This window comes from Rhinolophus sinicus, chromosome 16, assembly GCF_057876585.1.
Source record: "Rhinolophus sinicus isolate RSI-liver-muscle chromosome 16, RSI-T2T, whole genome shotgun sequence".
Lineage (NCBI taxonomy): Eukaryota > Metazoa > Chordata > Mammalia > Chiroptera > Rhinolophidae > Rhinolophus > Rhinolophus sinicus.
In genome coordinates this window covers 174,168,502-174,187,155 of record NC_142516.1, presented here as the reverse complement: position 1 = coordinate 174,187,155, position 18,654 = coordinate 174,168,502, and positions in this window count along the sequence as shown.

The following is an 18,654-nucleotide window of genomic DNA, read 5'->3' as shown; positions in this document are numbered from 1 at the left end:
AATTGCAAATATCAAAAATTCCTAACCAAGATCTTCAAAAGGAAACAAACATTCTATTTAGTTTATTGCATGGCCTCCACTTACGTAAACAAACAAACACACAAACAAACAAATAAAAACAGCAGTTCAAAATATTTTCATTTATTGAAAGAAGTCTTAACCTGATCATCATAATTAACAGATGCTGGTGATGAGACCATATGGTTTATTCATAGTACCTAAAACTAAACTTCAAAATGCTACCACTGTTTCAAATTTTTTTCTATGAAAATCCATTTCTAGCGTTTATACCTCAATGTTACATTTTTCTGTTTCATTGTCTGCATAGAGAAAAGATACTTTCAGTGTCTTCATCTCTCTTACATGGAACAATCACAGAAAAATGGTAGACTTAAAGTTAATAGGCAACAAATAGAAATTATCCTTTTTAACCCTGGCTGCTTATTTAATTTTAATGTCATCACATTACATTAATGTACTAAAAATCAATTATTCTATATTATGGCTGTGTTATAGAATATGATAGAAACTTAAGAAAATCAATTTAGCTTTTGTGCCATTTGATGATACTTGTTGCTTGTGACAGCTAAGCAAATAAAGGTCTTTGGTGACCTGTGTTATAATCTGATCTTTTGTTGTTTGAAAAGAGAATCCCTTGGTATTATTTAAATCACTTAATTTAACATGCTACAGATGCATTTTTTTTAAACTATAGTTGAATAATTATTCAAGAATATTGTTTTAATTTTTATTTAAAACAAATATATTGGTTTTATTGGTAATTAAGTACCTAGAGAAAGATAAAATAATTGGAAATTCTGATAATGGTCTGGCTTTTAATTTAGTTTATCGAGTGATATTTCAATGGAGTCATAAATTAGGAAGTGATTTAAAGAATTTATTGTGTCTATTATCTTCTCTTCAGATGGAAAAATAGCTAAATATGTTTTCAGTATAACTATGATTCTGAATCATAGTTATGAATAACTATAATGTTTTAACTAAGTACTTTATATGTAATGTTATCAATTCTAAATATGCAAGTAGCATAAACTTTGTTTACATATATTTATAAATATTTTATATTTAAAGATAATACATTTAACAAAGTATATTCTCAATTCTTTATATTTTCCACTTGGAATATACACATAAAGATTTGTGTTAGAATATACAGGTAATTTCTCAGAAACTTTATGGTTTTGTAGTTCAAAAGAAAGGAAGAATGAAAGAAAGAGATGGAGAAGGAGGTAGGGAGGGAAGGAAAGAAGGAAGAAAGGGAGGGAGGGAAGGCAGGAGGGAGGGTGGGAGGGAAGCAGGAAGGAAGGAAGGAAGGGAGAGAGAGGGAGAGAGAGAGAGAGAGAGAGAGAGAGAGAGAGAGAAAGCATGGAAAATATGCTTTTAATTTTAAAACTTTTAAAATCAGTACTGCTAAGTAATAATTTACTCCTGCATTTGCTTAATTTAACATTTATATTAATTTTAATACAGTCACTACTACTCTTCTAATGAGAAACGTTTTCTATCCATTAACATATCTATTTTACTTTTTTTTTAAATTTTCCTTATTAAAAGAATGCCTTCTAAATTCTTAACCCAAAGCTTCCTTCGATCTCTTCCTATTAAATTCTTTATCTTAATCTATAGTAAACATCATTTCAGACTAGCAATAATGTTAATTTAACACATTATCCTCTGCTACTGTTCTTATTTGCTATTGAGCTTTAGCTCCCAGTCATTAATTAACTACTAAAGTGTTTAGATGTAACACAGGCAAAGGTTTCACAGTTTACTAAAGGCATTATTTTCTATGGCAGAGTGTGCCATCCATATGTGTCATTCTTCTCATTACAAAGCATCATAAAACATTAAATCAGGAACTGAAATAAGTATTTATTGAATATATCATATGCGAATCTGAAAGCTAGCCATCATAGGTACAGAGAGTTACAAAACATAGATGATAAAAGAAAAAATAGGGAATAGAAAAAAATCATATAAAGGGGCATACACACAAAAACAATCACCTACACAAATGAGGCTGTGGAGAGATGAAATGGAGCAAACCATTTAGTTATTTTTTTTCACGATACTGTTTTTTTGTTTTGTTTTTTAAATAAACTATTTTTAGAGCAGTTTTAGAGAGTTCATAGAGAAATCGTGCAGAAGCCCATATATCCTCTGCCCCCACACAGGCACAGCCTCCCCCATTGCCAACATCCCTTATGAGAGTAGTACATTGTTTTTTCTATAATTGATACACATATGGACACATAATTATTACCCAGAGCCCATAGTTTACAATACAGTTCACTCTTATGGTCTGTGGTTTTGGATGAGTGTACAATGACACATCTTCACAATCATAGGATCATATAGAGTAGTCTCACTACCCTAAAAATACTCTGTGTTCCACTGATTCATTCTTTCCTCTTCCCTAACCCCTGGCAACCACTGACCTTTGAATCGACTCCATAGTTTTGGCTTTTCCAAAGTATCATATAGTTGGAATCATATCATATATGGATTTTTCAGATTGGTTTCTTTTACTTAGTAATATGCTTTTGCTTTTTCTCCATGTCTTGTCATGGCTTGATAGCTCATTTCGTTTTAGTGCTGAATAATATTCCATTGTCTGTTTATCCATTTACCTGTGAAGAACATCTTGGTTGCTTCCAAGTTTGGGCAATTATGAATAAAGCTGTTATGAAGAGCCATTTGAACGTATTTGTGTAGATGTAGTTTTCAACTCCTTTGTGTAAAATCAGTAGAGCGATTGCTGGATTGTATGGTGAGAAAATGTTTAGTTTTGTAAGAAACAGACTGTTTTCCTAAGTGGTTATTGTGCATCCCCACTAACAATGAATACAAGTTCCTGGTTCTTTCTGTCCTTCCCAGCATTTGGTTTTGCCAGTGACCTGAATATTGGCCATTCCAATACATATGTGGCAGCCTGTCATTGTTGGTTTAATTTTCATTCCCATGGTAACATATGATATGGAGGATCTTTTTATATGTTTAATTACAATGATTGGTGTGCAGCAAAAGCACATTTTCTCACACAATAGTTTAAATTAAAAAATACTCAAAGTTTGATATTTAAGGAAATTAATAACAAATGTTTATTCAACATAGAGATTTTAAAATATTTGTTTCTGCTTCAAAAAATATTCTTAAATTATATAATTTTACACACACAACACACACACATATATATGTACACACACACATATATATATGTGTGTATTTATATATATATGTATATATATCCAGCAAAAAGGTACCCACTATTCTTTTGCATATCCAATAAAAATATCAACACAATTAAAAAGGCAAGTAATTCTTAGTATCATTATTTTAATAGGTTTGACTTATAACCACCTAGTAGAGAGTCTCAGGCTCCCTGAGGTATATATTTTGAGATCTATAATAAAAGTATAGCTTTGCAATTATATTCAACTTTAAAGCATTTACTTGCATTTCTTCTGGACAAAAATTGTTTATAACTTATTTATATTTTATGTATTAACATTTACCTTAAATCTATAAACTATTACCACAAATCTATAAACTATAGATTTGTGTTCCTAAGCATTAGTAAAGTTTAAGTCTAGAAAATGCATGTCCATATACAAAAGATAATCAGAGACTATTATGAACAACTTATGTGATTACATTAATAAATGTAAGTAGAATTGACAAATTCATAAGAAAATATAAATAATCAAATCTTAAGTAAAAAATGAAACATGGAAACGTTCCTATAAATATTAAAAAATTAAATCACTAATTATAATTGCATTTTTAAAGACAATGCCAATCACACTATTTTAATGATGAGTTATTTTAAATAGTGAAAAACTCAATTGTAATATTACATAAACTCTGACAGAAAAAGGAAGAGACAAAAAAGATTTAAATAAAAATCATGTATTGAATATTAATAGTTAATCAATAGAAAATCATAAATATCAATTATTTAAACTTACCTCTCGACTTCCTGAGTAGATTATGTGTAAAATGGACTTACTAAAGAGTACTTTTGTTGAAAAAATCTTTGACACATACTCACAGCACACACACACACACACACACACACACACACACACGCTCTTGGCAATTCTCTGTGTAGTGAAGAAAAAGAAGTCATCCAGAACCCCCCTCAAGTAAGAGCTTCTTGTGGTGACTGCTGAGAAAACTGTCAGCGGGATTTTTAAACTATGAGCTCCTTCAGGAATTGTCTCCATAGAAGAGCCATTATGCCTGCCAACATTGCATCTCTTTAGGGTTTCCCCCTGCCCAATGAGTGAGGGGCTATTTTACCTCCCAAGTTTATGTGAAGTCAGCTGAGCTGTTGTGCCTGCACTGTAGCTCTGTCTCTTTCTGCCCAATTTGCTGCCTCTTCTCCCTTCCACAAGCATTGATCTTAGTTAATAGTTGGACATTAAACTTTTATCACAGAATGGGCTTCCTGAGAATACAAACCTCAACACTATACTTGACTAAATGGACATAGACATACATAAATATATCTCTATATAACAATGACAGTGAGATTATGAATAGGTTTTTGTAATTCCCCTCACTTCAGAATTACAAAAAAGCCACCATGAAAAGGTATATATTTGAGACAGATATCAAATGCCAAGTACTTTCTGTTATAAATTAAAGCTTTGATAGAGGAATGTTCTTGTTAGAAGCTGTATTAGAGAGATGATGTTAACATGGGGAAAGACTCCTCAATTTGAAGATATGTGATCTATAAGATTTCGTCTGGAAAAAAAAACCCACTCATTATCTTACAGTATAGGAGTAACATTTTAAGTACTGAGAATACTTTCAAAGACCTTCCCTTTGGTTATATTCAAGAAATCCCCAACTAGTAGTAGGAAGAGGGAAACTCTAGAAATATTTTTTTTTTCAAAGTTGCACTATTCAGATTAAATGTACAGCCATTTTACAAATTTATTCCACACTATTATTTCCAATACAGTCTCTGATCTTAAAAATATATTGAATATATTACCTATATTTTACTAATATACATTTTACAAATGGAAGTTATACTTTAAATTATATTTTGTATTTTGAAATGCCTCTTACAAAAAGAAATACAGGTTCGTGTAGAGGCCAGGAATTTTATTCAAAAATTATGACTTATGTAAAAGTAAGTAGGTATTTCAATGTTTGAAATTATATTTCCTTTCTCCAAATATAGCACTCTTAACTTTATCCTATGTCTGAATGAATAGGAAGGTGTTGGGGATTAGTATGGTGAAAAGTTGAGAAATCTGGGATTCCCTATCAAATATTGACATATATATGCTTAAAATAAAATGAAGGCTTTGCCCATGAAGATTGTCACTTTTATAGAAGATTTCCCTTTCTTTCTTGTGGATAATGTCAGGATCTAGTGTATTCCCACAAAACCTCTAAATTGTGTTGGCCTAAATTTAAAATTTCCATGGTTAATAAATTATATGATCAACTTATATGTTCTCAGATATTTCTAGAAACCGACAATATACAAATGCAATAAATGTCAACTGCATGAATATATGTATAGCACCCACTTAATCCGTTAGGTTACATCACCCATTTTACATGTGTGCACCATTGCATAGGGTTTGCCTATTCAATTTTACTTAACTGATTTTTCCGGGTTGCCACAGTTGACAGTAAGTCATGACTCTTTCTTATTCTTTGTGGTGTCAAGAAAATAGTGCAGCTGTTTATATCAATAGTAAATATGCAGCTATGTAATTAGAAAGTGATTCTAATTAGCGTTTTGCTTGCTAATAACAATAAGCGTCGTCATTTGGTGACAATGTATCCCAACACAGTTCTTTTAATAATTGGTAATAGTATACAGATGCAATTAATCATTAGAAACGTGACTTTACAGGTAAAGTCATTGATACACAAATACATTTTGCCAGAGATGGTGTTTTACAAAATAAAAATGTGAAATAATACGACATTTGGGGTTACAGACGTAGAAAATTCACATCCTGGTGATTATCATTTTAATTGGTAAAGTACCATTTTTAGTTATAATATTTACTATTATGAGAAAAATAAGGCGCAGATGCAATTTAGCATACATGAAATTTCCTCACTTGAAAACAGATGTGTACTTCAACTCTAACATCTGTTTGATCTTTTTATCTTTGGTGCTTATTCATGTGTGTGAGTATAAATTTTATATTAATTTATAAAGAGATGCTAAATATTTTAAAGTAAGTGAGATTTTAGAGAAATTGTGTAACAATTTGAATGCATTCTGTATAGTGGAAAAGATTACCTCAGAAAAGTTATCAAGATGTTTATATGTCTTTGAGATGCTAAGAATGTATTGAATATTTTGTATAGTCCATTCATGCCTGAAAAGTATTAGTAGCATTTGTGTCATGATTTGAGTCATGATTTCAGTTTGACAAGAAATTTCAATGCTTTTCAGTACTTACTTTCTGTGAAATCTTTCTAAAAAGATGTCACAATAAATTTGTACTTCATTTGAATTCTAAATAATAAAGTGAAATTTTAATATATTTTTGTTAAAAAGGAGATAAATTATTTTAAAAACCTCTGTTATGCCATATCTTGTGGTTAATGAACTGTGGTTAATGAAATATTCTGTAAATTCAACATCAGTCAATGAAAGATAATACTTCGAACAATATATTTTTTTTAATTTCATGATTCGGAAATGTGAGATTAAACTCATGATTGTTAATCTTATTACAGTTAGACATTATTGAAGTTTCCTCATTTATTTTCTGTGACCTCAGCAACTTCCCTCCCACACCCACAACAGATACCTTCAACATATGAATTCATTTATGATTCCAAGGTATAAGTTACCAATAAGCAAGTTTTGATTCATTTGGAATTTATTTCAGGTCCAGTCATCATTTATTAAGAATTCCAAAACTTCCAGCTTATTACCCTGGTAATTTAGTGAATAAGTCATTAGGTTCATGCAAAAGTAATTGCGGTTTAAAAGGTTAAAAATAATAGCAAAAACTGCAATTACATTTGCACCAACCTAATATTATTTTCTTAAGTGGTAATTGCCCTTATCTAGTTCTTGACTCCATCATGAACACACAGGACAATTACTCTTGCATTTACGTGGAACCCATGACTTAGGTGTGAATATCTTCCCCATTTTTGAGGGTCTCCTAAAGAGTCACTTCAACGGTGGCAATTTGCCCTACAATAAATATTTCACTCGCCCATCTCCCCATCCCTGGTCCATTTATAGATATTTGAAAGAAACAGCTGGCACGACCCCGTTTGGGGGCCATTGCATTGTTATTGTCCAGCTGGAGAAAAAACTTCATCTGAGTTCCTGGAGTACTTTATTTCCCTGGCCTTCATACGCCCCTAGAGTATTTTGCCTCATCGATGTTCTCACTGAACTTATTTTCTGCTAAATTCCTGTTTACTGAAGGAAATAATGAGCTCTGGGTGATTATGATAATTTTGCCTTCATTCTCCAGTTATCCTCCCAGTAGACACATATGCAAAAAAATGCTTAGGAAACTGGTTTCCCATGCCTTTTGGAGAAAGACGAGCTTTATGAGTAGCTTCTGTTATTAGGATCTTTTATTTTTTTTAATTTTTTCAGATTTTTTTAATGTTAATTTTCGTATGACAATTTTTTGTTTTTAATTAGTTTCCAGTGTACAAAGCAACGTAATAGTTTGACATTTACACCCCTCACAAAGTAATAACCCCCTCCCACAAGCTACTACCCCTCTGACATCATATATAACTGTTACAATTAGGATTTTTTAGATTTGTGTATGTATACCTGGAATTTCTGCCTACCCTAACCATCTGCTTCATTCCAAATTAGGAGTAGAAGAAACGTAAGGATGTCTGTCTGATTACTTGCTTCCCCTCATATCTCATTTTCACAGAACCTTTTGTGTGGCCTGAGTAGGCAGGATTAAGAGCTAAGACATTTCACTTTGCCTTGCCTTGCTTACCAAATCCATTTGAAAAAGTAGGCAATGATGCATTTTTGTCTGTTTGCTGCTTGGATAATTGTGATATATAGAAATAAATATGGATGAAGATAGAAAACTATAGATGGAGATAAAGAGTTACAGATGTAAATCAGGTCAAACTTCATTTTTCTTTCCACTGTTTCTCATCCCCCGCCCCCCCCATTTTTAGCAGTCGTGAGTAGGGCTTATTTCGTTTGGCTTTACTCTGTCAACATAAGCCATAATTTGATAGAAAATTTGGATTTACAGAACTTTTAATTAATGGGATTCAAACTTCTTTATTTATAGTGTGTCAATTGTTCTTTTAATTGTATGCACCAATACACAGGGACTCAATTAAGTGTGGATGAGAGTCATGATGTAATGGTGAAACATTAGTGAAAACTGCCAAACAAGGGTTTTGACACGAGTGTTTCAAAAGTCTTTGGGAGTAGACAGTGTTTTGATGCTATCTTTTGAAGATGAAAAGGTTTAATGTGTATGTGGATGGTTCTTTCAGAACAACAAATGTATTTGCAACATGTACCTTCTTGTCGAGAGTCCTCTGAAGTAGCCTAGTATCATATGGATGAAAATAGATAGTGCATTAATAAGTTCATCTTAATAGATACTTGAAAACTCTGTTGCTGTAGATGGTTTCGATTGTCATATGCATTGACTTAAAAAAATATTATGCTTAATCCTCACATTTTCAGTAACTAAATTAATGTATATCACTAGGATATCCTGTTTAATTGATCTCTTAATGAAAATAATAGAATCATAAAATAAAACTTACAATTAAAAAGGAACTTAATAATCTTCCTTCCAATGCAAGGAAATGCTCTGACAAATTCCAGACTGTCCGATGTTGGTAAAATAGAACAATGCTGCCAAATAGAAAGCCCCTTCATACAAATACAGAAGAGAGATGGAAAACAATTTAACATAAAATAAATACTGGATGTGTATGTATGTAAGTTAGCATAAAAATGACTACAAATCTGTATGGTGTATCACATAAACTTATACAGTACAGTAGGAGAAAGAAAAGTTAACAATCCCCCCTTATATTTTTGAAAAATAAATAGATGCATCAGGTGTTTATCTCTTGTATACATTATGAGAAGGTTAATTTCAGAGTTATGTATACATGGTCCTAAGAATCAGAAAATCTGCAACCTTGCATTGTAAAATCTAACCTTTGGTCTCTCATTTGGCCTATTCTGCTTTCAAGGAGATATGTTACAGGAGCATGAGTAGGGCTGCAGCTGCTGCCTCAAACTCAACAAAAATTTTATCACTTTACCCTTATACAATCTTTTGTTTCAATGTTTCATTCCTTTCTTCATTCCTTCGGATTTGACATAGTCTCGGCTATTTCCTATAAGATTCTGCACATACAACTATTTGTAATTTTTAATCTTTCTGATTTATGCATTTTTGCCTGCCTCCTTTAACTGGACTCTGAATTCATAAAAGAGGAGCTATATTTACTCTTGGCTCACTACCTAACCTGTAATGTTCCACATAACAAGTACTTGAAAGATAGTTGAGTTATTTATTTTTGATACATGTAAAATTTTATCAACATTTCTATTAACCTGTGGTGTTCAGAACAGAAAGGGGTGCCCCAGTGCAAAGTAGAGACCTTACTTTCTGTAGTGCACACACTTGGCTAAAATTTCCAAGCCTTTGGAAACATTGATTTTTCTACTGCTGGAGCATCATGAGTGATTATGCTCTGTTGCAGCCGACCACGCTTAACCTCGATCTTTTAAACTTCTATTGGGTTGCATTAGCATGGACTAATACATTTTTCATTAGACACTGCATCTAATGATCATTTCATACTTATTTTTGCTCTACTAATGGTTTTCATGTTTTGAGACCCCAGCAATCTAAGGATCTAGTAGTTGTATAAAAGGAGGATCGTCAGTGTGATGCACAAATCACTTTTGATCCAATATTATAAATGTTTAATTTCCACAACTTCTGAAGTGATCTCTCCACTAACACAGCTTAATTGCACTTGGAAGGGCAGTACCATGTATCAGCTGGAGCGGAAGTACTGCCTTGTAAATGAGAATCTGCCTCCACATAAGAAAGATGTAGAAGCTGCAAATACCTTCAAATCTTTTTTTAGTTTGTAACTATGGAGCCTTTTTACTTAGGTTTGATTGAAATGAGTATTTATAGCCTGGTGTGTTCAGCTATTCTGCTGGGTTTCTACAACAGAAAAAGACTGAAATGCATGGAGACACGGCTTTCAATTGGAGCAACTGAAAATTGCAAAATCAAGTGGAAAGAAAATGGAACACAGAGCCAAAACAAGCTAAAAAAGTCTTAATGGTTTAGAGGAGACACATCACTGATAAAATTTACATTTAGAAACAAACCATGATGCTATTCATTTTTCTCATATTCACTTGTGCATTTTTGAAGCATTGAAATGCCACAGAAGTATGAACTATTAATAAAAGTTAATAGATTCTCTAATGCCTTCAACTAAAATTTGAAAAAAAATATATAGAGGGTACTTGCTGAAAAGGAAAATGTCATTATATTAAACAGAATTGTACAACATATCAAAGCGGAAAAGTCCAAACGCTAAGAAACATGCTAATATACGAAATGCAGAAAACATAAGGATTAAATTTTTTATCCTGTTTCTTTTTTTCTGGAAACTATCTAAAAATGATTGCTATTTAAAGTATGTAAAGCAGATTAACTTTCATTAAGGCATATTATAAAACTGGGCCACCTTCTTATTCCATATATAAAAATAAAGTAAAAATGAATTAAAGTCTTAAATGTAAGACCCCAAACCATAAAAATCCTAGAAGAAAATGTAGGATGTAAACTCTCAGATATTACCCTTAGTACTATTTTTACTGATATATTTCCTTGGGCACAGGAAAGAAAAGACATAATTAACAAATGGGACTGCAACAAACTAAAAAGTTGTTTCACAGCAAAGGAAATCATCAACAAAACAAAAAGATATCCTAATGAATGGGAGGAGATATTTGCCAATGATACATCTGATAAGTGGTTAATATCCAAAATTTACAAAAAACTCATACAACTCAACACCAAAAAACTCCTAAACAATACAATTAAATAATGGGCAGAGGACATGAATAGACATTTCTCCAAAGAGGACATACAGATGGCCAATAGGCATATGAAAAAATGTTCAACATCATCAATCATTAGAGAAATGCAAATAAAAACCACAATGAGACACCACCTCGCTCTTGCCAGAATGGCTATCATCAATAAATTAATAAACAACAAGTACTGGCAAGGATATGGAGAAAAGGGAACCCTCGTGCACTGTTGGTGGGATTGCAAATAAGTGAAGCCACTATGGAAGACAGTATGGACATTCCTCAAAAAATTAAAAATAGAACTACCTTATGACCCAGCAGTTTCACTCCTGGGTATTTATCCAGAGAAATCCAAAACACCAATTCAAAAAAATACATGCACCACTGCGTTTACTGCATCTCCATTCATAATAGCCAAGATATGGAAACATCTGAAATGATCATCAATAGACAACGGGATAAAGAAATTGTCATATATATATATATATATATATATATATATGACAATTTCGTATGAACCAAAGGAATATATATATATATATATATATATATATATATATATATATATTCCTTTATTACCCAGAGAAAAATCCTGCTCTTTCAAGAAGTGGGAAGACCTTATAGCAATACTTTGCTGGGCTTTTGGCTGGACACTGTCAGCAAAGTGCATGGTGTCAGCTCAAAATCTAAGGTAAATAATATATATATATACATATATATATATATACACATATATATGTATATATATATATATACACATACACACATATATGTATATATATATTCCTTTGTATATATATGAATATATATGAATATATGTATTCATATTTATATATATGAATATATATATATTCCTTAATATTCCTTTATATGTATACATAAAGATATATATATATATATAAGGAGATTATATAAAGGAATGTATATATATATATACATATATATAAATGAGTATATAATTCATATATATAAATATGAATATATATGTTTATATATATTCATATATATAAAGGAATATTACTCTGCCATAAAAAATAATGAAATCTTACCATTTGCAACATGGATGGACCTAGAAGATAGGATACAATGCTAAGTGAAGTAAGTCAGCCTGAGAAAGACAAATACCATAAGATCTCACTTATTCGTGGAATCTAAAGAACAGACTAAAAGAGCAAACAAAACAGAAGTAGACACATAGATAACAGAGAAAAAACTGATGATTGCCAGATGGAAGGAGGTTGGGGGATGAGTGAAAATGTTAAAGGATTCAAAAGTACAAATTCGTAGTCACAAAAAAGTTATAGGGATGTGAAATACACTATGGAAATATAATCAATAATGTTGTAAAGACTATGTAGGGTGTCAGATGGGTACTGAACATTTCGGGGTATACCGCATAGATTATATAAATGTCTAATCACTGCACTGTACACCTGAAACTGATATAAATTAATATTGAATGTCAACTATAATTAAACATATTTAAGTATAATATTTAACATAAAATATGATATATTAATATTGAATATAATATGAGTATATGTTTAATTATAATTACATATGTGTATACATAGCCACAGGATGTAAAGTACAGCATAGAGATTATATTCAGTAGTGTTGTAATAGCTATACCATGTCAGAGGGCTAGTAGACTTGGGGGGATTATTACTGTGTGAGGTGTTTAAGTGTCTAATTGTTATGTGGTTTTGTACACCTGAAACTAATAATAAAAAATGGAAAAAAAATAAAATGGAGTAAATTTTTAAGAATATTTTTTTTCAAATAAGATTTTAAAGAGAGGTGCTTTTTGATCCCTTTGTGTTATTAAAATTTCAGCCATACATTTTACAGAAAGTCAACAATTAATCTGACTGACAAATTTTCAATTTTCAAATGATTACCTATGGCTGCTTCAAATGTATGGATTAATTAAAATAGCCTTTTTCACATTCTGCTTTATCACGATGTGTGTACTAATACCATTCTTTGTTATTTTTCATTGTTAAGTAAATTAAATTCAGCACATTTTATATATGTTGTAAGTGTTTTGTCTCATTCTTTGTTCAACCAATTCAAAATTATTGAGACTAGCAGTGTATAGTGTTTTCCTGGAAACTATAAAGAAAGCTTGAAAATAATTTTGATAATTAAGTGGACAATAAAATTAGACAAAGTTATTTTATTCATGAACACATAAACAATAGAGATAATTTCTTATCAATTTCTATTTTTGTTTAACAACACATTAAATAATGAAGACATATCCACCAGGAAACTGTAATGTGTAAATGTATGCATGTTTAGATTCTATAAGGAGTTGATGCAATATCCATTACAATTCTATTTGCCTAGAGTAAACGTGGTATAGCTAAATTTAGTAAATTTAGAATCAAATATTAAGTGGATTTCTTTGGCTATAAAAAGCAGAAATTTAGACAAGAAGGGAAAGTCATTGGAATTGAATTACCTGGGAATGTTATTTTAGCTTCATGATTTGGAACTCAAAGGAAGAGTGAAATATGGTTATATGAGGATAACATTTCAGATTTACAGTTTGGCATAATCAAAGACACAGATGCTATATTTTATCAAATGAAATTTGTAGATCATTAAATACATACACACACTCTTTTATATCTTCACTATACGTTTCAAATATACATATGTATTCATGTATGAATACAATCCTTTGCTCATACCTTCTGGCCCCACCCTCCTTCTGCCTATACAAACCTTTCATGTTGTACAACCCCTCAGAGTATCTATTTACTAAATGGGATGCTGCCCAATTCAATTCATGAATCACTTAATAAATCCAATTATATCTTTACATTTACTTGATGGAATTTTGTTCTTAACAAAATGTAAGGGAACTGAAATAGTAGGATACTGTATTTTGAAGAATGAATATTAAAAAAAAAGACCAAAAAAGAAAAGAAAAAAAAACATACAGAGAAAAATGAAAATTATGTCACTATTGAAATTTAAAAAACCAAACAAACAAACAAAAAAAAACTTACCGCTACTGTGTTGATTGGTTTCTCTGGGATGCACATGTCAGGATGTCACATGTATGAAATGTGTTGAGGATAATACATGTAAAAATCAAGGGTAGAGTAAGTGAGTAAAATTCTTGAGGTTTAATGCAGGTCTGTGAAAGGAGAGGGGGAGATATGGAAGGTTGAGAGGAATAACCTCAAACTGCAGAAGAGCCCTGAGACCCCTTAGTCCGTTCAATGAGGAGTCCCAGTGAAAATGTTACCCAGAGAGAAATCCTGCTCTTACAAGAAGTGGGAAGCCCTTATAGCAATGCTTTGCTGGGATTTTGGCTGGACACTGCCAGGAAAGTGCATGGTGTCAGCTGAAAATCTAAGGCAAATAATGTGGACAATTCCTGGTGGCTATCAGTCTACTACTCTTCTTGTGTCAGCTTCTCTCTTGAAAGATGTTGGAGAGACACAATTCCAAGTCAGCTACAACCATAAACCCATCACAATGCTTACAACTAAACTTACAAAACCACAAAAACTACTAAAGCTAACCATATTCCTATCTTTTACCCTTGGTTATATATTCCTAGGCATCGTATCCCAAAACAATTGAGAACATTTGCCAGCAAAAAAGATATGTGCAAAATATTTATAGTAGCTTCAGTCATAAACGCCCCTAACGATAAACAATCAGATATTCTTGAGAGATACATAAATCTTTATGTATTCATATGATGAACTATTGCACAGCAAGAACAAAAAAATTACATGTTTTTCCCAATAATATACATAAATGTTACAATTGATACGTTGAGTGAAAATGTCAGGTGCCAAAGGGTGCATAGTGTGTGATTTTATTTATATGAAATCCAAAAACAGGCAAGCAGTCCAGCTTTTGGAGCTCATGTCTCAGTCACGGTGCTGTACCTCCCTCCCTGGAATAATGCACGTTTTTCTGTAATAGCGCCCTTTTGTCTATGGTTTTTATTTTTTCTGAACACATCCTGTATTTCAGATGTGATTTGAGCTTTGTCTAGAAGAAATTCCCCAGTTTCACCTTTCTACCACTTCTTGCTTGGTTAAGTTATTCTAATACTTAAACAAAAAAATCATCTTGATTTTAAAATTACTTTGTTTGGCAAAATTTATGAACCCTAAGAAGAATAGTAAGTTCCTTCTATGTGCCCACCTAGCAAAAGATTGTGCTATTCTGTTCTAAGCACTTTACACATAATATCTCGATTAGTCATCACATACACATAAACAACTATTAGATGCATACTTATCATTACCAGGTTGAAAAATAGAAATACCAAAGCATAATAATAACTTATAAAACAGCACATTTTTTTTAAATAGTGAATCCTTTGTGTTATTATTCCTTTTGACATTTCCCTGTAACTCTCTGTCTCTCTGTCTGTCTGTCTCTCTCTCTCTTTCTCTCTCTCTCTCTCTCTCTCTCTCTCTCTCTCTCTCTCTCTCATTCACTGTCACATTCATTCTCTTCCTTTAGCTCTATGATTATACTATAAGATATTAGGTATTAGAGTTTTTTTTTCATGTTTCATTATACTGAAACTTGCTATCTTCAAGTGCCTCACATATATTAGGTCTGCATTATCTATTTAAATGAATCTATTCAATGAATGAAAGCCATTTCTTTATCTTAATGTATAGTAATAGATGAAATTATTTACCTACCTCCAAGAGTTCACACTAAATACATGAATATCTGTTTTGTATATCATTATTATGACCTTATTTAAGATTAATCAAGTTAGTTTATTTTGTCTTTTCTTTAGTAATAGATTACCAACATATTTCTGTGAGAGATACTTGGTAAAAAAAAAGAAAGCACTTATGAAATAATATCCAGGCACAAAAGATACAATGGTTAGTGTGAAAGATAATTCTAATTACATTCTATTATAGCATTGATTAGAGAGCTACTGTGGATTAAAAGTATCATCATTCACTGGGTCTTATCATTATGGAAATATATTAGATGACTTTCTAGCAAGATATGTTACTGTAGCAATTTTAAGCAAAAGGTCAAATTGGTAACTAAAATTACATATATCTAAAGGAAATTATTAAGATTTTTATATACATATATGCATATACATTTATTCAATCTTTTGTTTTGCATACGCATTTAAATGTTGTATTCAAAATTATTAGCTAAGGTCTAATTAATCATATAGTAAGTTACTTTTTTTAAATTATCAATTTTCTAGACATAGTGTTGACTAATTTACTGAAGATCTTCTTTTTACAGACTTGGTGTTATAATTCTAAATCAAAGTAAGCTCAAGGAAATCCTGTTCATAGGGAACTCAGTATTTACCAATATTTTGTTTAAAGTAAAGAACCAGTATCATTTTCTCTCCAAAGTACTGCTGTCAGTTACCACTAAAGTCTCACTTGCCACCCAAATACAAAGATAATGTTGTTGTTTTTAATTCAGTTGCGTGGTGAAAATTTTTAAGATAAATTTAATTTTGTAATTTTAGAAAAATTTTCATTAATATTAAAACACTGAAGTTGGCAGATGTAAAAATCTATTAAGTATTAAACTGATATCTCTGGGTGTTCATGTATGCATGTTTCATTAATAAATGACATATCAAGCATTCCAGAAAACAATAACATCCTTAATTAAATGACTGCAGATGGATGCTGAGAGCCTAAGCCATTGAAACATAAACTGTTACTTCAAATCTTTTAAGCATTCCACAAACTGACAGGCATTACTGAATCAAGGCTCATTTTGTCAAATTTATCCTATTACTTAACAATTTTATCACACTATTGTGAATAATGAAATTTATCTTTGTAAAGAACATTAGTTTAACACTTGAATAATCCATGTTTTTCTCTGGAAGTACTATGTCAGCATGTTTGGGGAATTATTTCTCCTATATAAATTAATTCAAAGTTTATTATTTTAATAAATATAGATTGTTTTTCTTTGGGAGGATTGAATGCACCTAATTCTAGGTATATCTAATACTCATTTTGTGTGGTAAATGAGAATATGATTAAACTAAAAAAAAAAAAAAAAAAGCCAGCTACTTCAATTAAGTATATTCATGATTACCAGCAATTGTGAGAGCCAAATTTATATTGTAAGATTCCCATTATTATAGGTTTGGGACTAATATTTAAATTATCGTATTCCCCTTTTGCAAAGTGGTTAATATGCTGCCGATATAAAATTATTAAGTATATGGGTGGTTCACTTTGAATATACCAAAAAATGAATTAAGACTGTTATAATGGGGCCTTGTCCTTTTCATGACAATAGGTTTAGCCACCAAACTTAATAAAATCTAATCAGGTCTACATTACTGCTGTGCAACATATGCATTGACTCAATTCAATTGAACTGAATTGATACATCTTAGGAACCTATGTGTAATTATATTATAAAACATATGAAAAAACAGAAACAGTCACCCATGCCTTGTATTATTCAACTCCTGTGTTGGTATCAATAATGAATTTAATGATGAAAATGAATTGGGTGTCTTTGATGTAACTGTGTACTGGGCAGAATTATTATATTTTAATGAGTCACTATGAACACAAGATCCCAGAATGCCTTTTGAACAAAAGACAATGTATGAAATGTTCCCATTCTCAATTACAAAATAAAGATACAGTCATCATCTATCAGGTAACTCTCTCGGAAGGGTAAAGACATCTCAAAGAATCCACACTTCTTTACCAAGGGCTTCCTTATCCATAGGTAAATGTGGGCAAATCCTTCCATGGGAAAATGTAAGGAAGAAGCTAGAGATCAGCTTCTCTTGAATAACAAAGTTCCTTCAAAAGTAAATTGTATCTGGGTTTCTAATAAAGATTGACAAAGAAATTGACTTATCATTTCCTAACTTAAAGTATTTTGAACAAGGTAAATGTTTCTACATCTTTGATACAAAAAATCTGGTTCAGGAGCAAAAATTCTCCAGGTAGCACATGTTGAAAACACTAAGAACGTCTCTCAAGTGTCTGAAAAATAGCAGGTAACCTGTCTTGATTCATTCTTGGTAAAGGTCCAAAACCTGTTTAGAACCTAGTATTTGCCATCACATTGACTTCTGTTTGTTTGTTTTGCATAGAAATATCTAAGTCTTCTGAAATTTAATTTATTAATGTAACTGCTTTAGAAAAAAGATGTTGCATTAAGCAGGACTCTGAATTCATCCTAGGGCCAAACCACACAGATAGAAAAGGAGAAAGAGATAGACTGTAAGTATCCTGAAAGAACAATAATACAATAATAATAAACTGATGATAAACCTCAATGAAAACAACAGTAACAACAACAATAAATTGATGATGAACCTTTAAGAGATAGAAAGCAAATAAGTACATATTGGGCAAGTTGGGGAGCTAGGGCTTCAGCTAACAACAGGGGTAGCCAAGAAAATCAGTGTGGGGGACATTGATAAAAAAAAAAGATAATCTAAAGCTAAATTGTGAGAGAGTTCGTAATAAAAAACAACTGGCCAATGGCTATGACTCTGGAGCCAAAGAAAAATGAAACAA